We start from the raw sequence: 26432 nt of genomic DNA, 5'->3' as shown, positions 1-26432 counted from the left end.
TTTAACTCTTTTACTATTATATCAAGTTTTTTAAATTTTGTATTATAGTGTTTTACTCTTTTATTAATATTGTTATTTATATGTTTTTGGGTTGTTGGGTTTATTGGGGGATTTGGTGGGCAATGTTTTAACTCTTATATATTACCCAGTGTTAATTTTGTTTTTTAATAAAATTTTTATTCGTTTGATAAAACAACCATAAAAGAATACAAACAACATCATCATTTTAAAAATCATTTCAGAAACTTCCATAATATGATAATGAATAAAACATGATTAACTCATCCATCTAAAACAATACATCAATTAATAAAGCCGCCTGCAAGTATGACAGAACAGTAAAAGTAGCACATTTATTAGGAAGCGTTTGGAGATAAACCATCGCTGAGTTTAATTGGTTAAAATGTAGGGACTTCAGCGAAAGAATTAAAAAAAACTCATGCCTAGAGATGTGGCTCTATCCCCCTGAACGTTTTTCAACAACATGTGCCTCGCACAGATAGTTTCTGCAGCTCATGCTGCTGCTCTCTCTCTATGCGGATTCGATCCAAGAACAGCCTTTTAACACACCCCTGCTCAGGCATGGACAAAGAAGTAGGATCCTCGAAAATGTCGATCCTACCTAGGGAGGCGAAACCTGCCTTCACATAAGTTATACACAGTATTTTATGTGCCTGGCAGTCCCCAAAGATCAACTGATTTAATGTTAGATCTTCTCTGCTCTACATCTTGATCTAGCACAATAGGTGGCTTAAGGACACCAAGTCTGTCACTTTTCCAAGATCTAGCTCTGCCTGCACAGAGAATGCTCTGGTATAATGGTGAACCTGTACCATGTGACGTAGGAATTTATTCCTTGCAACTTGGACCTTGTCCAGGTTTACATATTCGCAAACCTATACCACAGTTGGGAAATCCATTTAGCCTTATACATTTTTACAAGATCCCTTGGTGCCTGCAAACCTAGCCTACGTGCGAATCTGGAAACCGCTTCCATGGTTTTAATAAACTCTGCTCTTTTAGACTCGATTAATGGCTTCCGGCAGTTTTTGGCATCAAATAAGAAACCCAGGAAAGGGAACTCTGTGACTTTACCAAAAGTAAAATTGTCCACATTAAAGGCCTTGCTACTTGTAGATTGTGGGTCTACTACAATCACATAGGAGTTAGAAAGGTTGACAGACAAATTTTGAGTCCCCATAAATGAGACAAACGAAGCCAAATGTAGATCCAACCCCTGAGTGGTGCGGGCCATAAAAACCACCTCATTGTGTACAAATAGGCTGGAAAGGATATAACTCCCACCCTCAAGCAGTTCACAAGACTGATAATAGGGCGGACTCTAGCCCATTCACATATATAGAAAGAGCAAGAATGCACCCTTGGCGGACACCTCAGCTAGTAGGGAATGAACGACTGCAAGCCGGACCATGTGGAAAATGCAACGAGGCAGATGTCTTTGCATGGAGATTGGCTAAAAGTGCCTCAATACACTGGTCAACTTCCAACTCAATAAGCAAATCCCAAAGATGTGCCCAGTTGACCCTATCGAATAAGGACGTTAAGTCCTTAAATGCAAGGATTCAGAACGGGCAACCATATACTTGCTTGTAATTAGGTAAAAGTTCAGGCACGGATCTGAAGTGGACCTCCCTGAACTAAAACCATATTGGACGTCGCTCATGATGTTATTCTCCTCTGCCCATTCCGACAGTCTATTGAGAATTATCAGGACCTTTACCACTGCATCTGTTAGGGATATTGGGCAATTGCATTGTGGATTGTCCTTGTCACCCTTCTTATAAATTGGAACAATCACAGTTGTGGATCAGGAGGGCTGCATCCCCTCCCAGGAGTGGAGCCCAAACCTCCACATCAGCCTTGAACAAGTCTGACGGAATACCATTAGGCCCGGGGTCTTATTGTATGACTAAGCCATAATGCCCTGCATGACCTAATCTATAGTGAAAACACTGTGGCTCTGGCTATGGACTCTGCAGCCAAATTTGTGTCACCACCACAGTCCCTCTGGTTAAAGACACCTTCAAAGTGGTCGACCCATTGCTGTTCCGAGATATGATGGCATATGACTGGGCCAGAACCATCCGCGAAACAGGGCCTGTTAGCCACTCCCCAAAAAAGAAAACTATTCCTAGTCTCGCATGCTTGACATAGCTCCTCCCAGGCTAACTCACACAGGTTATATTTGCAGGCCTGCTTATCAGCCCGCCTGCAACCTGAGATCAGAAGCATATCCCTTGGTGTCTGCTCCAAAGCAGCCTTCAGCTGATGCAACGTTCTCGAACAGTCCCTGTCAAACCATTTAGGATTTTGCTAGCCTGGTCTGCAAGGAACAGTTGGGGACACTCAAGGCAATGCCATCAAAGGCTTTCAAAACCTCCCCGTCTCCCACTTATATGTCCAGGCAAATTTCATTCTCTCACATAATATTTGCAGTAAGAGAGGCTTTAAGGGTCTGGGGCCCACTTGGGACCATTTCAGTCTTCTCTCAGCCATGGAAGGCCTGATAAGAGCCCCCCTCTGTTGTAACTGAGGGAGCAAGGGAACGTCCAAGGGTAATTATGGTCGCTAAAAGAAATAAACGTAATATTAAACTGGGAAACCAGCAAGTATACCTGGGCAGAAACAAATATAAAAAAAATATGAAATCAATAAGCTACTTTGTGCCCCTCCCTTTAAAAGTCAGGCAAATTATAGAGTTAGGTGAGTTCCCCGGTTTCTCTATAGTAAGAAACAGATTATAAGAATCCAATATCTCCTGACCCTCCATTGAATGTACAAAGTACAGCCCCTCCTTGAGCAAACACCTAGGATTTGAAACATTAGATCCTTGGGGTGGGCCACATAAATTACAATTGAAATCCCCCGCAAGCAGAATTTGTTCCCGCCCTGAGTCCCTCTCAAAAAACAACTTCAGCACCCCTGCAAGGTGAGAGACACTGCAGTCCATGCCGCTACCCTCTTGGCACTATAGAAGTTGATCAGTAATATCGTGAGCAAGCCCGAATACATTGTTGATTATTTTACACATTTTGACTGGGATACAGTTGTTTAATTTTCATTACATTTTGTATGTATGTATTATACTGCAAGGGCCCGAATATGATGTCGGATGGACCGCCACCAACGACCTGTCGGTGGCGGTCCATACGACATACAACAGCAGTCAGAGGAAGCAGGTGGAGGGACTAACCGATGCTTCCGATGGGCTCCAGTAGCCCACACCACCATGGAAAAACCGACAGCTAGAATGAGACTTTGAGGGCCCTTAGCAGGGCCCCTGTCAACCATGGACCTCGGTATGGGCCCCCCAAACATCCATGCCCTGTGTGCCAGGCACCAAATGGTTCCTTGCACACGGGTATGGATGTTTGAAAACATCAGTTTCTCCATTGTGACTTGTGCTGTGACCCTTTTCGGGCCACTGCACAAGCCACAATCGAAAAAGTTATGATTTAAACCATTTACACAGCGGTCGTATCATATTATGGCAGGTGGGACCTCCGATTGGGTCGGTCCCAATTCTGCTGCGATGTTGGTCCAAAACACTTGTCCAACCAGCTTTGTAATGAGGTCAGTAGTTTGGGTTGTGGGGTTTATTCATCTATTAGGCGGGTATTCATTTGTGTTAACTGATTAAAATATTTTTAATGTATAAATTGATATTTATTTATTTACATTTGTTTTACAGTTCATTGAGTTAGGTATTGAATTTAAACTTGGTTGTGGAGTTTACTTGGGATTTTGATGTGTAATTAAAAATACACTATATACATGAAAACAGATGAATTGATTGGAGTATGAATTATGCTCATTGCATTTTTATTCAATGTATCATTTTATTATTTTTAACGGGTTGTGTGATATTTTGTAGGCTTAACTGTGTTTTTGTAAAAAGTCTGTAATTGAATGTTTCTATTTGTTAAATTCAAAAATGAAAAAAGCTTTGTAAATAATTATTTTCTGGTACAGAGAATGTTTTAGTGTTGGTGTGTTTAATAGGTGAGTCTGATGTATACAGTTTAAGCTATTTCTTATCATTTATAATGAATATCATTTAAAACAATAAAAACAGTTCAAATGTTTATAAAGAATGAATAGATTTCAATTATTTTTTACTGTTTAAATATTTTAAGAGAGACTTTTATTATTTGGGTGTCGGGAATGTGACCACTCTACACCCCAAATACATGCTCTTTGACCAATGAAGTCAGAATATTGAAACTGGCTGACATTAAAGTATGCACTATCCACAATGTTTGTTTGCTCAGAGTTAGAACAGCAAATCTCACCTCCCCTCACAATGTATGCACTTTTCCCAATGTTTGCTAGATTGGAGTTAAAATAGTAAATCTGACTCCCCCAAAGTACGCACTTTCCCCAGCTTTCGTTAGACTGGCATTCCAATAGTATTTTAGACCCACTATCACCTGCATTTTCCCCAATGTCTGTTAAATAGACTTGATACCAGCCTCCTCCACCCAAAATGTATGTATGTTTCCAGACGTTTGAAGGATTGTACATATAGTACTGCATTTCAATACTTTTTTTTATGGTATTGGATTGGAGTTTGGTTACAATTTGTAATTTTTGATTTTTTTAATGAATATTTTGAGTGTATTTAATTTAGAACAGGCTTCTCCAGCAATTAGCACGTGAGCTACTGGTAGCACTTCAGCTACCTGCAAGTAGCTCTCCTGTATGCAGCCCTGCCTTCTAAATTAGAAGCTTGCTTGGTGAATAATACATGTATACCAAAATCGAAAGTGTGTAATTGAGACAAAATTGTGTGTATTTTTAGAACTTGTAAGCTTAAGTTTGGATAAAAACAACCGAATTTCTAAAATCTATTTAAATCTGCTATTTCAGTGAAAAATCATGTAGTACTGTGGGGACTTACTACTAGCATGAATAACTTGGTGCCGGGGGCATAGCAGGCATTGCTCATATGTACATGTAGATGCATTCCAAATTGGCATAACCTTTTCACATTAAAGTTGGCAACCCTGCCTGATGCACTGAGGTGATAACTGTTAGTTACTTTGCATATGGTGGCCACTAATGTAATCCTGTCTATTGTGGTCACTATTACAACATTAATAATATTAGTAGCTTGGTAGCTAAGGATGATTTTCTTTGAATATACGTTTCTCCTGTGACAGAAAAGGTCAGAGACCCCAATTTAGAAGAATATATATCTTAATGCTATTATGTATTTTTTTTAAATAATCTTTCATGTGTTTTGGTCTTTACCATATATTAGTTTTAGTAATGTATTTTTAAAATGTATTTTAATTGTTTATTAATTTATAAAAATTATATTTATTCATACTGTTGTTATTCTTTAAATTATTAATAATAAATGTTTTATTAAAATGTATTTGTATATAATAAAGGATGTACGTTGTTACAACGCATACTTTTACAACGCATGCTGTTACAATGCAAGTTTTACAACGTAAGCCATTACAACGCATTGCTTTTGGGGGTGCTGGATAGTGAATAGTTTAATTTACTATTCCAACTCCAGTCCCCGTTGATAGTAGGGAAGGTGTTGTATAGTAAATTAGACTATTACTTATCCTAGAGCGCCCCCCAGTGCAATGCGTTGTAATGGTTTTCGTTGTAAAACCTGCGTTGTAAAAGCACTGCATGGTAAAAATTGCGTGGTAAAGGATGTTTACCTATAGTAATTATATATTTATAATATATAGTTTATGTTTAATACTGATATATATTATTTTTTAAAGTCAGCCTCCCAAGTTCTTTAGTTTTTCCGTTGAGCCTTGAGTGAAAAGTGATCTTCTGTGTACTATTAAATGAAGGAGTTAGTGAAGAAAGATGCAACACTACCACTAAAGCATAGTATACTACCAAAAGCACTGATGCAAAATAGCTCCCATAAAAAGGTGCATATCAACTGGATGGAGAAAGGGCACTACCCCTTTTCAGAATTATGTTTGAGTCGGAATGTTCAGCTTTTGCCTTTAAGTTTGAGTTATGGTGAGGGACACTCATCTATTCTTTATAGAAGGTTTGTTTGGCTCAAGAGCAACAGGTGCTGTCGCTCAGTGTCTTCAAAAGGTCAGATGTTTTGAGCTGTTCCCTGCTCCAGTCTACAGAAATATATGCCTCCTATTTGCTGACAGGTAACAGAAATGGAGTTTGCAGCTCCACTTGAAGAGACACACCATGAGAAAAGTGGGTGTGCACAGGAGAGAGCAATTGCTGAATGGGCCAGTAGACGTTCCCTGGAGACTTTGCCTCTTGCCATTTTCACCCGATTACTGACAGAAGGTAACGTCTGCTCTGTTACTGTAGAGAGAGTTTGGGGAATTAGTGAGGAGGAGAAAGAGAGGACAAGAGAGTCAGCATGTACTTTATGCATTTTTAACAGTTCTATCCTTAGGATACTGTGCAAGAAGAAGGTTATTTATTGTATCGTATTTATTAACTCTAAAGCAGTCTGTGACTTGCAATGTTTTGTGTCATCAGCATAAATGGAGTAGGCCATGTGAAAGATGTCGAAGAAAATTTTGTAGGGTCACTGATTGAAATGTGCCCTTTCTGCAAGATCACCCAGACTTTTGGGCCTATTACGGAACCCTACTTTTGCTGGCTGTAGAACTATGCGCACTTTATCCTTTATCTCTGCTAATCAGTTTTAAAGTCCTTGTCACCCTCATTTCAACATGGTAAAATTGGTATACTCCTGATTGGCATATTTAAGTCCCCAGAATGGTACCAAAGTGTACCCAGGGCCTGTAAGTTAAATTTCATCAGTTATGTTATGTTATGTTATGTTAATTATTTTATTAGGTGCGACTGTTACCCTTGGGTGTCCTGGCACTAACTGCTGTCCTGATGAGAGGAGAGACTGAGGAGGAGACTACACCAGCCAGGTCTTAAGCATTTTCCTGAACAACAGCAAATCGGTGCTGCTCCTCAGAAAAAAGGGTAGCTGGTTCCACACCTTTGCAGCTCCAACCACACAACTTTTCCCACCCCAGCGGACTCTTTTTACAGGTGGGACTTTAACCAGTTTTTGAGTCGATGAACGTAGTGGCCTAGAAGGGGTGTACCATTGGAATTGTTCTTGCAGGTAGCGCGGTCCTTGATTATGAAGTGATTTAAAAACTAGACATAGAGATTTAAATTGCACTCGTTGCCTTACTTCTAATGAAGTCTGCGGATTTCATTAGAAATCGGGGCAAATTTTGGTATGCCAGATATCAGCCTAACAGCGGTGTTCTGCAGCATCTGGAGTCTATGCAGCAGACGCTCTTGCATGTTTAAATAGAGTCTGTTGCAATAGTCCAGGCGTGACATAATCAATGCCGTAATCACCATCTGACGACTCTCCTTAGGCAGAAAGGAAGGATTTTCTTAGTAGTCCTGAGAGTAAACATAGTAGATGATACAATGGCGTTAACTTGCCTTTTCATGTCCAGTTTATCATCTAAGTACACTCCCAAGCTTTTCACTTGCTTAGCAGGTGATGGGAGGGGCCCCAAAGAGTCAGGCCAGCATTCGGGGGTCCACAGGTTGAGATCATTACCAAACAAGATGACCAGTCTTGCCTGAATTTAATTTAAGGCAATTACTGGTCATCCAGCAACTGACTGCCTCCATACAGTCGTGTAGCCTGTGACTTATATTCCTTTCAGATCCTGGGAGAAGTGATACCACTATCTGCACTATCTGGGCTGCAGCAGTCATTGTGCGACCCACTACACTGACAATATAAACATGACTGCAGGCCTACCACCAGCAGCCTGGCTATGCAAGTTTAAACTGCAAACTTGACCTGTCAAAATGATCTCCAATGACAGGAACAAAACCTTATTTTTAAATATTTATAAGCCACACTTATGTAAGCCTTATTACCCATTAAGGCAGGGTGCATGGCATATAAAAGTAGGACATGTAAAGGTTATTGTTAAGCATGTTCTTACAGTGACTAGAATCTCAAAGCTATTTTTACTGTAGTAGGATTGGGTATTCCAGAGCAAAGCATTAGGGTACAATATTAGGTTTAATAAATGCTATCTCCGCCTAGAAAACAGCTGCAAATTAAATTTTTTGACTTTTTGAAATATTTATTACAGGACAAGACTGATTCCCTTGTGACATTAGATTTGTTATCAGCCGCGGTGGGCAGTAGGAGTTCCTCCAGGGCGGTGACGTGGGGAGGGGGAGGGGCAGGGTGGGGGGTAGTAATGTATGGATTACGGAGTTTAACAGGTAAGTAAACATATAAATAAATAAAACGAATATCGTTGCGCACACTGCATCGCATTTGGTGATGCAGTGCGCACAACGAAATTCGTTTTATTTATTTATATGTTTACTTACCTGTTAAACTGCGAAATCCATACATTACTACACCCCACCCTGCCCCTCCCCCTCCCCACGTCACCGCCCTGCAGGATCTCCTACTGCAGACAGCGGCTGTTTGTTATGAATATTTTTGACCAGTGACTTTTAAAATGGCACCTTTGCCCTGTCTGAAATCCATACAAGCTAAGTCTGTATTTAAATTGATGTGCCTTGACAGGATGGCTGATGGGCTGGGCCCATGGACTTGATTTACTTCAAAGAAGCCTAAACTAATACCCAGGCCTGCACCTACTTTTTGTCCCTCAAGTCATACAGGCCTCCATCCCAGTGCGCTTCTTTTTTACATCTCATTGTCAGATCTGCTAGTGTCAAGACCTGCATGACATGTCTGCTGATGTTTTTCATATGACAATGATGGCACACTTCAAAGGAGGGAAACAAAATGCCAAAACAGTTTGTGTGTACCTAGTGTCTGGTTGTTGAAACTCAGCTTTCTCCTACCAGACTTCTGTTCCAGAGTTTGTTGGGGGTACAGGAACTTCCTGAATCTGGATTTTAGTATTATATTTGGGAGCGCACTACATTGCACACTAAGGGCCTTATTACGATACCATCTGACCGCCATCACAGTGGGATTTGGACTGCCTGACAAGTATAGTCGGCGGTCCCACCTGCCATATTATGATACGACCACCATGTAGGCAGTCGGAAACATGCCTTTTTCTATTGTGGCTTGTGCTGCAGCCCGTAAAAGGCCACATAGCAGATGTTCACGGGGGCCCTGCTTGGGGCCTCTAAAGTCACTTTCAAACAGCCTTTCCATGGCATTTGGACTGCCATGAAAAGGCTGTGGGAATTGGCACAGGCCCTGCCTTCATTGTAGACATTGCTGTCTGACTGCAGCCCGATGGGCTCCGGGAGCCAGTCAGAGGCGCTGACCCCCACCCTCTGCACTCTGACCAGTGTTCGGACAGCCACCCTCGATGTCTACACCACTACTAAAATTTTACTTGCACAGCAAACCAAACTATTAATATCCAAAACATTTACTTGCAAATGATTTTCATTGGACAGATGTATTCAGCTACGCGTTACCGTTTCTATTCAGTTTCCGGAAGAGGGCTCATCTTCTGGATATTAGGTGATATTGATTTTGGGACAGACCCTGTGCAGGAGGATTACTGGTGGAGCGCGGTAGTGGTCTCAACTACGCGCTACGGTGTGGTTTTATTATTTCATTATAAATTTGTGACTAACGTGGAGTACTGTTTTTTGCCCGAGGTTCCAGGGCACCTTGGTTCTTCCTCTGGATTCCGTTGTTGTGTACCACACGTACACTCTTGTTCCTTCTCCTAGACAGAGCGGAGTGTTGTGGTTCTTGCTCCCTACACACTACCGTATCTGTTAGGCCTGGGCATCATTTTCAATTATCCTTTATTTTCTTTCCTGGCCTTACCTAAGGAAATATTGGCCTGTGTGATCGTTACATAATTTCCTTCATCAGAACCCATTATTGCAAGGCGCCCTCACATTATAGTCATGGTATGCGGAATGGTGGTTTATGATATTATTATTATTATTATTATTTTTTTTTAAACTTTTATTGAGCAATCAAATAAAAATTACAGAGATAGGCCTACAACCACACGGGCTGGCCGCTAATAGCAACGCACAACATAAGAAGCAAACGAACACTTCCGTGGCCAGGCACAAATCAAATACCAAGTATTGCTCAAAACATAGGACAGGACATAACAATTTTCTGTATTAAACATAAAAACAACAACGAACGCTAAACAAGGCGAATGCACATTAATCAAAGTCAGCCCAGAAGGCGGAGGGGAAAGCCACTAATCAGGAAGACGAAAGCACAATCAATGGGACTCGGCAAGGCTGGGGGGGGGGACAGCGGGGAGGACAGGAAAATCCTAGAACAGCATGAAAAATTTCGGGAACGCCAGCCTAGGGAGATAGGGTAACATCGGGAGTGTCAACCAAGGGAGGGGTACAAATGTCTCCACGATATTCGTTCCACTGACCCCAAATCTTTGTCCACGCCCCGGGTCTGCCCCTAGCTACATAGACGGTCTTCTCTCGGAACATGGACCAGTCCATGTTATCCTCCCACACCGAGACGTCGGGAGGTCTGGACGCGCCCCAGAGCTGCGCAATGTCCCGCTTCGCGACCATGTATCCCAAGGTCGCCCATCTGGTCTGTGCCACAGAATAGTCGGTGGGTTCCCACACATTCAACAGGCCGCAGGGTAATACCAGTCACAACAGTCATCACCGCAAGCACATCAATCCAGTAGGCTGCTACCACCGGGCACTCCCAAAGAATATGCAGAAATGTAGCACTCATCCCACAACCACGTTTGCATAAGCCATCCGGGGAAAAACCCATTACTACCAGACGCGGACCAGTTACATACACCCGGTGGAGGATCTTAAGTTGAACCAAACGAAGACGGGCGGGGATGGTGACCTCTTTCGGAGAAGAGAGTGCCGACTGCCAATCCTCGTCATCCAAGTCCAACCCGTCACCGACCCAAACCTCCCTAAGTCTGAGCAGTAAGTCAGCGCGATTGTTATTCAGTTTCTTATAAATCAGGGAGATAGTGCTATCGGGCAGGTGTCCATCCAGTATACGATCCTCAAGGGGGGAGGACTCGGGTAGGGTCACATCAGGAGTCAGAACTGCGGCCAGAGCGTGCCGGACCTGCAGATATCGAAAAAACTCTCTATCACTCAAGTCATATTCGGCCTTAAGGGCCTGGAAAGACTTCACTCTACCCTTCACACAGACATCACCCACTTTACATATCCCAATCATATCCCAGCGGTCAAAGCCCTTAGTAGACCAGAGACATCCCAAACGTTCGGAAGCATAAAGCGGAGTCGCCATTGTCAGTCGGTTCTCCCATCCCAAACTCACATTCGCGGCGCGCCACACATTGACTGCGGTCCTGGAAGGGCCCGTAAGATGGCGCCCAGCCGATCTGGAATAAAGCGCTCTATTAAAATCCCCGCCCGGCAGCTGGAGTCTATCCATCTCAAAGGCCGGATCTCGACCCGGGGAATACATTGCGTGGTTAATGGCAGACAGCTGGGTAGCCCAATAATATCTCTTGATATCGGGGAGCGCCATGCCCCCGTCGTACCAAGGGATAGTAAGTTTCGCAAGGGCGATACGTGGACGCCCGTCCCAGATCAGTTGCCTTTGAAGACTCTCGATCTCTCGGAAATAGGTAGCGGGAACGTCGTCAAAAGAATTTTGAAGTGCGTATAGGAATCGTGGCAAAGACATCATTTTAAAAAGGGCAGCCCTGCCCAGAGGAGACAGGGGTAGTTTACGCCAGCGGGCCACATCCAGTCGCAGTCTAAGAAGCGGGGGGAGGAGATTACGCTCGAACCGGAGTGAAGAGTCCAGCGTAATAAAGATCCCTAAATACTTGAAGCCAGACTGGACAACCTGGATAGGAAATCTGTCCGGTAATGGGGGCAAAACACCCGAGAGAACATACACACAGGACTTAGCCCAATTAATAACCAGACCTGAGTTAGCACCAAACGAAGTAAGAACGTCAAATAAGACGTTTAGAGATTTACGCGGGGAAGTAAGATACAAAAGAATGTCATCCGCGTAAAGCGAGACGCGGTCTTCAAAATCCGGTGACCAACGGATCCCTTTGAGTGAAGGTTCCCATCGAAGCCACGCAGCCAACGGCTCCAGGGCAAGCGCGAAAAGCAACGGAGACAAGGGGCATCCCTGACGGGTCCCCCTACCAAGGCAGAAGGGGACAGAAACCCGACCGTTTACCACTACCTGTGCCAAGGGTTCGGCGTATAACAATTTCACCCAACCAATAAACTCAGGTCCGAAACCAAATTTCTCAAGAGCTGCCCAAAGATAGGGCCACTCTACCGTATCAAAGGCCATCGAGGCATCTAGCGAAGCCAAAATGGCCGGCTCCGTCAGAAGCCCCGCCCTCGCAACAGCTCCGTCGAGACGACGTAGGTTAAGAGCCGTGTTGCGATGCGGGATAAATCCGGATTGATCCGGATGAACCAAGCCACCGATGACCGTCAAGAGGCGGGTAGCCAGAAGCTTAGCCAGAACCTTGGGTTCAACATTCAACAGGGAAATGGGTCTATAAGACGAACAAAGGTCCCGAGGTTTACCTTCTTTGGGAATAACAACAATCGTAGCCAGACGCTGATCATATGGGAGAATACCCCACTCCCGGGATTCCAAAAACATGGTGCAAAGATAGGGCGCCACCTTATCAGGACGTAGCTTGTACAATTCAATTGGCAATCCATTCGGGCCCAAAGCTTTGCCCGAACGGAGTGAGCGAATGGCCGTCGCTATCTCGTCCGTAGTGAAAGGGGACTCCAAAGAGACTCGGTCTAAATCGGAAACACTGGGCAGAGCTATATCACGCAACAAAAGGCGAGAGTCATCAACATCCCGTTCAGACACAGGGGAATAAACCACACGAAAATAGTCCGCAAAACATTCAACTATTCCAACCGGGTCGGTCACTCTCACACCATTCAAAGTCTGAATCACAGGTACCACACGATTCGCCCTCTCCTTCTTAACCAACCATGCCAGCAATTTACCCGCTTTGTCCCCCACATCATACAAGCGACCCTGTTGCTCCCGAAACATCAGTTTAGCCGCATCTGTAACTAAAGACCTATAAGCAAATTGTTTCAGACCCAGGGCGTGGAGTTTACCAGGTGTAACATCCGACTCCAGGTCAGCCTCTATCTCAGCAATCTCCCTCTCAAGGTCCACCACCTCCCGATTCCTCGCCTTTTTAGATTCAGCAATAAGGGAAAGGGCCTGCCCGCGAATCACTGTCTTAAAGGCCTCCCACAGGGATATCGCAGAGGAGACGGACCCCTCGTTGTCTAGAAAATAGTTGTCCAAAGACTTAATCAAGAGACGGCGGGTCTCGGGGGAGGTGAGGTACCATGGGTTGATAGGAGCCACCCGGCCCGCCGCCTCCACCCCCACCTCAAAACAAAGCCAGAGCGGTGAATGATCAGAGATGCCCCGAGGGAGGTGTCTAATCTCGCGAACCGCCGGCGACTGCGCCGCAGGCATCAGGAAATAATCCAGTCTAGACAAACTCCCATGGGCCCCTGAATGGAAAGTGTATTGAAGCTGAGTAGGATGCATAAGCCTCCAGCAATCCACCAAGCCAAACGTATCCAGAAACCCGCCCAGCCACTGTTGGGCCGAAGGAGTGTCCCTAGGGGGGTGACGATCGCGTAGACCGGAGAACACAGAATTAAAGTCCCCTGCTATGAAAAGAGTACTATCAGGGAGGTTCAACAACACCCGGCCCTAATCGGAAAAGGTAGAGGTCTGTAGACCGGGGGGCACATAAACTGCAAACAAGGAAAGGGTCCGACCCTCATAGCGTCCCACGAGGACGGCGTAACGCCCCCGATCATCAAGGATCACATCATCAATAGCCAGGGGGAGGGAAGCCCGAACAAGGATACCCACCCCCCTGGAACCCGTGGTAAATCCCGAATGTGCGGCGAGGCGATAGCCCCACCTATTCATGGCACGACATGTATTGCCCACCAAATGAGTCTCCTGTAGAAAAACAATATCCGGAGACAAACGTCGTAGACATCGCAACACCACACCCCGCTTAATACGATCCCCCAGACCATTGACATTCCACGAAATAAACCTCAACCCGCTACCCCCCACCCCACACAGCAACGCCGAAACCCCCCCAATGAGCATGACATCAAAAACATCATTAGCAAGATAGAAACGCCTTGATAAAACAAAACACAAACATCAAACTTCCCATCCACCCACCCCCCAACAATCAAGGAAACACCCCCCACCCTGCACCCCTGCAAGAAGCTAAAAAGCCACCCCAACATGCAGTGTGCAGGTCGCCCAAGAACCCCCATTCTACAAAAAGACCCCAGAGGAGGAAAGGCCCTGGCCCACCCGCCACCCCGATCAAGACAAATAACGAGGAGAACACACAGACAGTAGAGGTACTTAGGCATAAAATCCCAGAAGAAGTTACTCTACACGAAGACCCTGGCATAGACAAGTAGTTCAGCTCTCTACACCACCCTCAGCACCACCCGGGTGGTCGGCGGGCTCAGTCGCAGGAGGTCGGTCCGGCAGAGAGTCCAGCCAGTCATTCACTGAATCAGGCCGATCAAAGAAAAAGGTTCGGTCATTGTACTCAACCCGCAGCCTGGTCGGAAAAAGCATAGCATAGCGCAATCCCACGTCCCGGAGACGCTGCTTGACTCCACGGAAGCCCATACGCTGTTTCTGCACCTGTTGAGAAAAGTCCGGGTAAAAGTTCACCGTGGCATTCTCAAAGGCCACCGGGCCCTTCACGCGCGATGCCTGCAGGATAGCGTCCCGATCCCTATAGTGGAAGAGTTTCGCAACAATAGGCCTCGGCGGGGCGCCCGGCTTACCCTGGCCTCCCGAAACACGATGGGCACGTTCCACTGCGAAGAATTTACTCAACCCAGACGGAGAGAGGTAGTTCTGGATCAGGTCCTCGACCAGGAGATCAACAGAGTGCGGGTCTGGATTCTCCGGAACGCCAATCACACGCACATTACAGCGACGTGCCCTGTTCTCAAAGTCCTCCAAACGCCGGGTCATGAAATCGTTCACCCTACGGAGATTGCCAATCTCCGTCTGTATCTCCGAGACGTCTGCCGTGAGGCTGGATGACTTGAGATCCAATGACTTCACCTTCTCATTGGTTTTAGATAGGTCGGCCCGAATCAAGTTCACATCAATGGCCACGGTGTCGATTTTGTGGGCCAAAGCTTCATACTGTTGGCCTATTGTTTCCTTTATGCCAGAAATGGCGCCCATGATGTCCTGCAAGGACGGCTCCGTTGACGCGTCCACAACGTGGTCAACCGCACTTGGGCCAGGCAGGGCGGCTCCAGGGGACCCCTTCGAATGGGTGTAACGGTCCATAACATTAGACTGGACCGGGCCCCCACGCAGGGGCGTCTTGGTCTTTCGTGTCTCTCGGTCCCCTCTGCCCGCCATGTCGGAGACCGCGTCACCAGGAGACTCACTCGACTCGATGGAAATGGCCACAGGAAAGTAGGGCGTCGGGACCAAAAAGCAGAGGCGAGGGGACCACTAGGAGTGAACTAGCCTGGAAGGAGAATAAGCTAGTCAAAGGCCCGACAGCCGTCTCGTGCGCCGGACCCAGCAAAGGCCAGACTCCCCCGCCAGATGTCTCAGTCTGAGGCAGAATCGAAACCGAAACTTAAGAGGGGGACCCAAAAGTCCAATCCCCCTGCCGCTGTTGTTCAACTCCAAGACGGCCACAGTGCCGCACCCAGTCCCGGGCGCACCTCAAGGGCGGACCCCGAAAGTTCGAGTCGTCGTATCTTCGGCGCCCCGGGTCCAAATCAAATTCCAAAAATCCCAGGAAGATCAGCCCAGCGTCCTCTACACAAATCCTCGTGAAGAATCAGGATATGTTCAGGATATCATGCCGGGAGTGGCGGGGGTCCAGAGAGCGCTGTGCTCACGCGGCCATCACGGATGCCCGCCAAGCTCCTCCTCTGTTTATGATATTATTTAATGTGAAGGCCATATGCTTTTTCTATGTGATCCTTGAGTATTGTTTATGTTTCATCCAGACGCAACTCAGTCAAGGCTGGTGGTGAATGAGGAGAATTTCCACAGACGTATGTTTCCTTTAATTTGCAGGTACAAATGATCCTTTAGTGAGATCATTCGAGAGTAGCCAATGTATATGGAATTATTCTAAGTGTATGTTTTTGTCGTTACAGGTTACTCCCTTTCCCTGCTGTCCCTTCCCTTTCCCTCCCTTTTTTCCCTCGCCTAATGGCTCAAATACTCTGTGTATTACAGTTAGAGTGTTTGTGACGTTGGGAGGTGGACCATTATATACTACAACCGGATCCTGCGGAGCTGAATCTGACACCTGCAGGGCTCCACAACCAGGGCCATTTGGTCCCTCAAGAAATATATACTACATATTAAATGCAAGGAGTTGCCACCTAGAGCCTAGCCAGGAGCCTGTCTACAATGATTACACCGTGGATCTGGGGAAAATTAGATTGAGGATGCCGATATCTTCAAGGGAAGAACCAGTTGTGTGAGTGCAGATTGGAGTTATCCACAACCACTCCTCTAGGGTACGAATTAGATGGATCAGATGTCCAAGTGTGTGGGTTGCCTAAATGAGTGCAATATGCATTGCACCAGCTCTGGGAAGTCTGTGACAATTATCCTGGCAACTTTTTAAAGGGCAATAGACAAACTACAGGTGGAGAAGGCTGGTGCAGAAGGGAATTTCCCTCGCAGGCACCGAAAGATTTGATCTGTAAGAGGATGGAATCATGGAAGTTTATGACAACCCCACTGCCTTGCCCAAGTGGTCATTTTTTGCAGTAATCAAATGGAACAAGATTGGACGAGAGGTGTGGAAGAATCTTTTAAGCAGGTTTTGGCAAAAGCCAAAACTTGGGGTGAAAGAAAGGTCATGATAGTTCCAAAATGTTAAATGTTTGATTTGAGAAATGATGCAAACTCTGATGTAACAAATATAGGCATTGGTCGTGTGCAACTGACCAGCTTGATTTATATGTGCTTATCAGTGTTGTACAACTGTACACAGTAGGCAATAAATGGTGGCCAAAATGCACTCGAGGAATGGGTTTAATGCAAACTTGTTCAGTTGGGTTAGTTGCACGATATTTGCCTGAGTTATAGTGAAATCTGGGCAAATTGAACATCACATGCTTGCAGCATTGTGAAAACCGTGCAGTATCTGCTGTGGTCATTTTGAAAACTTTAACAACAGGCAATATATACTCAGGGTTAGCGTGGAAGAGCAAATGTGGTGGTATGTAGTTGGTTGGAGCATTTTGTACATATTGTAGTGTGGGCCATATTTATACACATATTTAGTTATTGCAGAAGCAAAGCATTTTTTCATTTTATATCATAAACAATAGCGTTATATCAGTACACGCCTGCATTTGGAGGCTCGAAGCATCACAGTGCAGAGCAGATAAACCCCATCAATTGGCCCACAGTTATAAATCTACGTCCTGATGTACACAACATAATCCAGGCCAGCGTAGTACATCACATTGCTATGCATCAAACAGTACCACACACTATAGTTAACTCATTGTTGTTGTCTCTTTGTGCAGACAGGAGTCTGGGAGATATACATCTGCCATCTCCCTTAGGTCGGATATGCTATGGTTGCCTGGCCAAGAGGATTCACAGTGGTTATGGGAAATGTAGACTGACGGTGTTCGCTGCTGAGTGAGGTGTGAATGAGCCCCAAATGCTCTGGGCTTAGGTGTGGGCGGCTGTAACGTGGCATAAGTCTCTGACCTGTCACGTGGTCCAGTAAGTCAACCAGTCCTCCAGCCTAGGTGTGGGCTGTCTGCACCAGTTCATGGCAACTCTGGGGCAGATTTACAAGCCCCTTGCGCTGCCAGTATGTCACTTCTTGTGACGTACTGGCAGTGCATTTCTTTGCCCCATATTTACAAGGACAGGACAAACCACCCTGCATGGCTTTTCCTGTCCTTGTAAATATGGCCACTTGACATGCAGCACTTTGGGTGTTCCATGGGTGTTGCTGTGGCTGTTCCCACGCAATACCCATGGAACCAGACACATGTCCAGATCTACGAGGCGCACTGAGGAGAAATGTTTTCATTTCTCCTCGTTTTTTTTCCTCTTTCAATGTGTGCTGCATTCTACAGCACGCATTGAAAGAAGAAAATGCCTGTAGTGATTGTTTTTGTGTAGGAAGGTGCCCCTTCCTGCACAAAAACAATCTACCCATGGCGCAGGCATCCTTGCACCATGGTGCAAAGGTGCCTGAGTCGGCGCATGGCAGCTGTTTGTGCGCCAGTGCATGGCAGCTGTTTGTGCGCCAGCAGAGGGGAGAGCACAGGAATGCGACACATCATTGTAGACAGGGACGGTCCTAGAACTCATGGGGCCCCGGGCAAAAGGGAAGATGTGAGGCCCCTCTAATTTGCACGTAACTTCCAGTCGCAGCCGGCATGACTCGCGGGTGGAGGGTCTCGCGGGAGTTCAGGAGGAGGGGAACAGGAAGCAGGCAGCCTCCCTCCCCTCCCCTAAGCCAATCACAATGCTGCAATGGCAGTATTGTGATTGATCAGGACGCCGACCAGACAGGCACCTATGGAGAGGATATTTTCTCCATGTAGGCTGCATTGCAGCCCACATAGAGAAAGGCCAGAGTGCGCATGACTGGTTTGGTCGAACAGTCAGCGCCCTTAGCAGCTGGCAAGGCACTCATGCCCTGCCCTAAAGCAGACCCGCTCACCCCCAACCAAGCACTTCTGCTTTCTTGCAGTGCTAAAAGTAGAAACATCAAATGTTCGTTTTAGCATTTTGTGTTTCTGCTTTTGCGAGAAAGTAGTGGGGCGACGCTCCTCCGCCCTAGTGGAGGCCCTGCCCTTGGTAACATCACAAGAAGTGACATCACAGAAAGTGACATCACAGGACTATTGATCTTATTTGGCATCACTGAAGAGTCCTAACGTGGATATCAGTAACATGGCCAAAAAGCTAAATATACAAATGAAATAAGTCCATATATTTTAAAACTGTTAAATGGATTACATTTGTCTCATTAGATGGAAAAGCTAGGTGCAGGTCTCACAAAGATGTATATTATTTACTCCTCGTTAACTGATTGTTTCCAGATGAGTGCATGATACACTTTCCAGTTCTGCCTCATAAAGGGGGGAGATCCTGTTGAGGTAATGAGGGGCGGGATCCTTCAAAATATAAAATTACACAAGAGAAAACCTCTCACACCATGGATATAATTGCACATTTCAAAAGGCTACCTTATCTTTCTGTGCCATTATTGTGCTACCTTAGGATGACATTAGTACTTCGTAATTTGTTTTAACGTAAGTTCTCTCACCAGAATCCCACACTCCCATGCTAAGAGACGTAGGACAATCTTTTTTGTGTGTGTGCTCTTTACTCACCAGAATTATGTTAAGTGCAAAAACACAACACATACAGTACAAAATTGCAAGACAGCATTGCAAACAAATAAAGATTTTACATAAACAAAAAAAGACTTAGAACAACCAAGACCACTGCTAAATCATACATTGACTTGAAGGTATGCTATAGATTCAAGGGGTTGTCAAATCAACATTTTTGATTTGGTGTTAGAACTGTAGGAAATAGAAGTGGCCAGCTTTAGTGCAGGTGGAGCCCTGTGCGACAATTGTAGTGTAGTTCCTATTATCCCAATAGGCTCTGCGCATTGGAATAATACCTTCAATAGTATAGGCCTAGACCAGACGTTAACTAGGTCTTCTATTGTCGATATTAGACTTAAAGTTTTGGGTTTGCCAGCGAGCTCAGAGTTCACTAGAAACTTTCTCGAATAGGCAAGGAGGAGTTGAACCTCCCTGGATAGACAAGAAGGGATTTAGTTTCTGACAACCATAGAACATGACAACTTTGCTCTCCCCTAATCAAGAGTGTATCTCTAGAGTTGTGTGAAAACAAAAGACAACTTATTTTACTCAGTCAGTACGTGCATTCTTAGTTTCACCAGTTTGTAGAGAAAAGGAAGAGACGGGCGTGTTCAATAAAAGATGGTATTTATTGATCAGTCTCTTTTCTCGTACAAGAGAAATGAATCGATATTATTGCAATACTTATGGTTAAGTAAAGTGCATACAATAAAAGCAGAAGTATAAAATAATACTGTAAAAACATTTATATGGTTTCTAAGCCATATGGTGGTTTAAAATGGATAAAATAGATACATACATATAAACATTTGACTAATCGTACTCAACTGGTGCTTCTAACTACGCCTACCCCAGTGTACCTGACCTAAGCCTAATACGTGGGCGGGGATAGAAAGTAGCAGTTTAAGTTAAGTTTGTTTTGCCAAGTGACTGATTCAAGAATTCTCTGCAAGGGGTTATTCAGTTCCGTACCTTGAATCTAGGATGGTTGAGGGATGGTATCTCTCATCTTTGGTCTCGATATTCCAGGCTGCCTGCAAGGGCTGCTCGGAAGCGCTGGAGCTGGATTTCTCGGCAGGAGAAAGGCAGCGTCTCGTTTTCAGCGTGTCAGGAAGGCGGGGCAGCGCCAGTGGGCTTCGCTCTCTGCTGGGCTTCGGCAAGTCTCGCTGCTCCGATCTCGTCACCACCGCGTGTGTTTGCTTAAGGCAATATCGGTAATATTTATACCTGTAAGGTGCCGAGATTGACGTAAGGATGGACATAGATACGTCAATAAGGATGTCATACGAACTGGTCGTTAGCACATTCTTATGCTGAAGTTCTCGGTGAAATCAAAACAATGGCCGCAGGGTTTTTCCCAGGTTGTCATAGGTTTGATTTGTTTTGAGAACTCCGTATGCCTTATCAGGGGCTGGAGGAATATTGCTTGTCTAATTAGATGGCAAGCGTTATGACCTAACCAGATAACGCGTTCCTGTGCCGTGGTGTGGCTTAATCAGATAACGGTTTCTGCATCATGGGATGGCTGCTAGTTAACTTGTTAACCAGAACAGGGTCAGGAATAGGGGGATCGATACAGAACCTATAGGAATACATCACACCCACTCCACGCTAACTATGGCCATATTTACGAATCTAGGCATAGTAAAACACACTGTAGAGTATCGTGTATACCTTACCACCCCAAAATACACATAATGCATTTCGAAATTATGTAATATACGGGAGAAAAAAATTAGTCACATGTACTATATGCACTCAAGCTGTAGAGTAATGCTAAAGTAATCACGCATATGTATACATTATTACTAATTTGTATATTAGAATTACACATGAAATGGCTCTTAATACAGAAGAAAGGTTCGAGACCACTTCATCACAGTTCAAAAAACATTTACGAACATACCAGCGGGCAGCTAATGTCTATGAAGTTTCTAAAAACAGAAATTAGTTCTTTAAGAATAGTTCCTACTTTAAGCAGAAGATAAGTGTCCCAGAAAAATCGTAAAAAAAATATTTTGGGGCTGCTAAAAAAATTGCTGTCCGTGGACTGGAGGAAATGTTGATCTTGCTTACTTTATTATTAAAGTTGAAGGCCAAATTCAAGGTGTCAGGAACGCAGTGTGCTAGCCTGTTCAAGAGTCATTATTTCTACTCTGGTGAGAACATCATATCATTGAGACTGCTGAAAAAGCTGTCAACAGCTTCCTGTGAGAGTTCCACTAACTCGGAAAAAGATGTAACCATGCATTCGTGTGCATGATTGTCTCCATTGACGTTTTGATTAGTATTGCTGACAGAAGGTCGTACCTGATCGATGCTGCTATCATCTTGAACTTCACTACCCCTTAATCGTAGTGGTGAAGTTTCCACGAATGCCGTCATCAGGATTGGCAGCCGTTGAGGGCAGCACAATGCATGAGCCGTTACCGGACCCAACAATGTTTCTGCATCCATTGGCGCATCCGATTGTAGCGTCAGACAGGTGTCCAACACGCATTCTTCTCCGCACAGCATGCACCTTAGCACAGGTAAAACACATCTTTGCCATATCGGTTGAAATGAAAGAAACCAAGTCATGTTCAGGTCTCTAAGCCGGGTTAGTCCCACGATTTTTGATATCCGGTCCCGGTATCCAATGGCTCGGATTGTTTCTTCCCTTGTCGCAGGTGTTTTGTCTGTGACATGGTTTGCCATAACGAAATACAAGGACTAAGAATAGGATTCCTGCAATTAGTCCCAAAATGAGGGGAAGTCCGCCAAAAATCGAATGGACGAAGTCTGGAAAAATACCCAGTATGGCTTTGAATGGTGTTAATGCCATCGAAAATACTGTCTTAAATACATTTGAGACTCCACTGGTATCAGCAATATTTAAGATTTCATTCAGGATTTCTGCAAAATGTATGGGGGAATTAGTTGATAGCAATGAGTGAATCTCTGCAGTCGTCCTTGCGACTAGGAGATCATACGTTTCTTTTGATGACGTGAGCCTGGTCGGCGTCTGAAGAAGCACTGTTTTCATTCTGCTTAAAGTATCAACTCGAATAGAAGTAATTTTCAAGTTAGGCCATGCCCTTGCCTCCCTGTCTGGAAAGGAGCTGGGGAACAAAAAGCGTCCACAGCACATGACCTTCGCAGTCGTACTTATGAGATAAGGAACCCCGGGCAGTAGACTACAACATCTGCGATCCACAATTAGAACGTAACTCCCGTTATAGAGTCTTTTAAAGAATGGTTCTATCTCTGTTGCAGGTGCGCCTAGCTGGTGACATGAAAGGTTATTTGAGTTCCCTTCACAGGCTCCATGCAAACTAATTCCATTACACAGAAGTGTACCGCTTAGTGACATCGCACAATTATTGCCACTAAGAAACACTTTCTGTCCTTTATTACTGACACATGCATGTGAATAGGGCAAGTTCCATGTTGTCTTAATGTACCCTTTTCCCAATTTTTCGTACATGCCAGCCTGTATATATTTTTGGCAGTATTGAAACCTGAAAGTCGATATTGGAATATTAATTATCCCATGTATTATCCATTCAATGACAGGTCGTTCTGACATTGTCAATGGTAATCTCTCGAGTTTCTCAATGCTCAGGATTGTATAATCAGCACCCTTCTGTGCCATACTGATTTGTTTATCAGTAAGGTTAAAGATATTGAATAGTGACGTTGTGTTGATTAAACGCCAAGGCACATAGCCTGAATGCAGGTTTTGTAACGTCCAGCCAAGCTGTACAATAGAACGCAATTGAGACTGACCGTGTTGTAACAACAGTAAGTCTTGCGATATTATGTCGATTGCTGAAGGCACAATACTGTCCAATGAAAAAATTCTGGAGGACAGAGTCATTAACCCATTGTCCACTACAGAAAGCGATTTTTCCAAATTAATACGGTCAATTTCCCGTATACTTTCTGCTGTCTCAATTTGAGTTATTTTCCAGGCCTCGTTGTAAGCTGCATATACAGAGGCTGCTATGAAGCGTTTTTGACGCTGTTTGCGCGGTCCCATAATGAAATCACGCAAGTCAGCACCATCAGTAAGTAAAGTTAGGTGTTGCTTAATTTCTGTCAGTGTGGAAGTTTGTAGCCATTGAAGGCAGAGTTTTCCCACACTGTAGGTGGTGATTATCCCTGGGTGTTGTCTTTGGGAATATCTAGGGTCTGGCCTGGTCAATGTGAACCCCTGTGTTTTGTTCAGGAATCTGTCTTGACAGTTATTAGTATCTGTGGGCCAGATTAACCATTGTTTCCAATCAGGATTTGTTCTGTTTTGGTTTAATACATAGTTTACGTCTATCTCTTCATCTGTAGAGTTATTGCTGTTCATAGTTGGCTTTGGAATAGACGGTTTATTTAAGTCTTTGATTTTGGCTAATCCAAGACAGGTAGTTTGTTGAATAGTGTCATTCAAGAATATAATTTGTTCTGGGATCATGCAGGCTCTAAACAATGATTCTATACCCTGAACTTGCCATTCTCTTGTACCCCAAACACTTTTTACTTCCACATTTTTGTCCCAATAATCAAAACCAAATGTATTCATTTGTTCAAAAAATGAGTCCGAATATATCAATTTTGTGTTTGTAAGCATGGTTTTTGTTCCTGTCTTATTTGACAATTTAAAATAAAATGTTTCAGCTTTACTTGTATTGAACCCTGAAAAATATGAATATTTGTCATAAACGGTTCTTGAGCTTCCTTTTGGAGGGGTTGCACAATGTTCCCATTGATTATAATTTAAAACATTTCTAGGTTGTGCAGATTTATGTAGAAAATGGTTGCCATAGTGGTTGTAGCAGTACATACTATCATAATTAGACGAACCCTGCAAATAATCATGTTTGGTAAATTTAGCAGACATCACTAGGTCAGACATCATGTCATTAATACTTTCAAAGTCCCAATCATCAGCAAATGAGTTTGGTTTTACAAAGTCACTCAACGAGATCTTGATTTGGTGTGGATATTTGAGGATTTCAACCGGGCCATAAATTTCATAGTCAGTATTGTCCCATGCTACCCCACCCGGTATAGGATTGGCTGTGAAGTTGACTGAAGAAAGTTCTCTTTTCTCGACGTGTGAAGACGTGTGTGGCTTGAGGATCAAGTTGATTTTCTGGCTTGCTGTGTCCATTTTTGCATATTTTCCCTCAATGAAGCGTCCCAAACATAGGGGCCGATTAGGATGGCGGTTTTTCCGCATCCTCCGGGCCGGCGGAAGTGTCCGCCGGCCTGGAGGATGCGGAAAAACCGCGGCAGAGACTCCAAAGACCCACCGCCAAATTAGGATGGCTGGTGGGTCTGGAATTCCGTCCGCCGCTTTTCCGCCGCGGTCGGAGCCGACCGCGGCGGAAAAGCCATAACATGGCAGGCGGTGTCTATGAGACACCGTCCGCCATATTATGATGTGTGTGTAAATATGCTTTTCCACGGCGGCATTGCCGCCATGGAAAAGCATACGGACCTTCACTTCGGGGGCCCGTTGCGGGCCCCCTGGGTGAAGGGGTGGCGGTGGGTGCACATGGGGGGTACCTATGGTACCCCCCTGCATTTGCGTGCACAATGCAGCAGGCACCGCGCAGTGCCTGCCGCTTTGTGCACGGAAATGCTGTGCATGCATTTTTTACATTGGGGCGGGTGCAGCTTGAAGCTGCACCCGCCGCAATGTTAGAGATAGAGGATGTGACCGCCACCCTGGCGGTCACATCCTAATCAGATCGGAGGGAACGCCGCAGCCCATGCGGACGTTCCCTCCTCCTCAGGGGTCGCGGACGGACTCAAGTCCGTCCGCGATCCTAATCGACCCCTTAGTACCATGATGAGCCAAAGTATGAGGATAAATACACCAAAGGACACCCAAAATTCAATCCATGGAGAAATCAGATAGGTTTCTTTCAGTTGTTTCAAAAGTTCCTTAGCTTTGTCTTTAAGGGTTTTTGTTGATGGCTGTGTCTTTGATTCACTGAGGTCTTCAGAGGAATCATTGAAGTTTATGAAGTAGCCGGATGCTGTTCTATCAATTGTTCCAATTGTTTCAGGATTACTGTTTCTTGCATATTCATTTGTTACTTCATTGTAGGTTGGTGTGTCTCTACTAAACGTTTTTATTTGGGTTTTCAGAGGTGTGAGTTCCATTGCATTGTTGCATAGTCCTTGTTGTTCTTCTGTAGGCGTTTCGAATGTGATTAGCCTTTTAGTTAGCACCTCTGTACTTGTAGCAAACCTCGGTGTTCTACTACTTATCGGGAGTCCACTTGGCCTACTGTTTGTTATCGGCCACATGATTGTGGTTTTACCAGGTCGATGGATACAACTCGGTTCTCCTTTTTACCAGCAAGCGGCGGTAGTACAACTGATCTTGTCCCGTTGATGGACAAGACAGGAACTGCTTTTCTGTAAGAAGGCCCAAATTCCTTCTTTACCGCGATCTTTTCTCTGACTAGATCCCCGACTTTTGGAATCCAGACAGGTCTTGCTGGGACAGGTGGTGGTTCTTCAGTGGTAGTTGGCTGCTGTTTCAACTTTATGTTGCTCAGGTCTTTTCTTGTTTCGTTTAAGTCCTGCAAAATAGCCAAACGGTCTTTGATATCAAAGCCTTTTTCTTTCACCACTGAAGTCTGACTGTCAAGATCTAAGACTAACATCCTAGTTCCAAACAACAATTCGTACGGACTGAATCCCTTCAGAGAATTTCTTGGCAAGTTGTTTAGACTACGTTGGACACTTATTAGATGTTTGACCCACCCAGCTCCCGAACCTAATACCTTAGCTGTTATAGATTGCTTTATGTCACGGTTTTTTCTTTCAACAATTCGAGTTTCCCTCGGGATGAAATGGACAAGAATACCGCAATGCAATGCCCATGCTGGTCATGGCCTCCTTATAAGCCCTAGAGCTAAAAGCAGGACCCTGGTCAGAATGCAGCACGCCAATTGCGTATGTGCCGATAAAGACTCGCAAATCTTTTATAACAGTTCTGGCGTCAGCCGATCGCT

General features: G+C 44.8%; 1 protein-coding gene across 4 annotated transcripts in view; it reads right to left on the bottom strand.

Moving 5' to 3' along the window:
• The window catches only part of CDHR5 (cadherin related family member 5), a 392579-nt gene that overhangs the window by 143238 nt on the left and 222909 nt on the right, over positions 1 to 26432 (bottom strand). The window lies entirely within an intron of this gene.

Source organism: Lissotriton helveticus, chromosome 3_1 (genome assembly GCF_964261635.1).
Source record: "Lissotriton helveticus chromosome 3_1, aLisHel1.1, whole genome shotgun sequence".
Lineage (NCBI taxonomy): Eukaryota > Metazoa > Chordata > Amphibia > Caudata > Salamandridae > Lissotriton > Lissotriton helveticus.
This window is presented reverse-complemented; position numbering and strand designations above follow the sequence as displayed.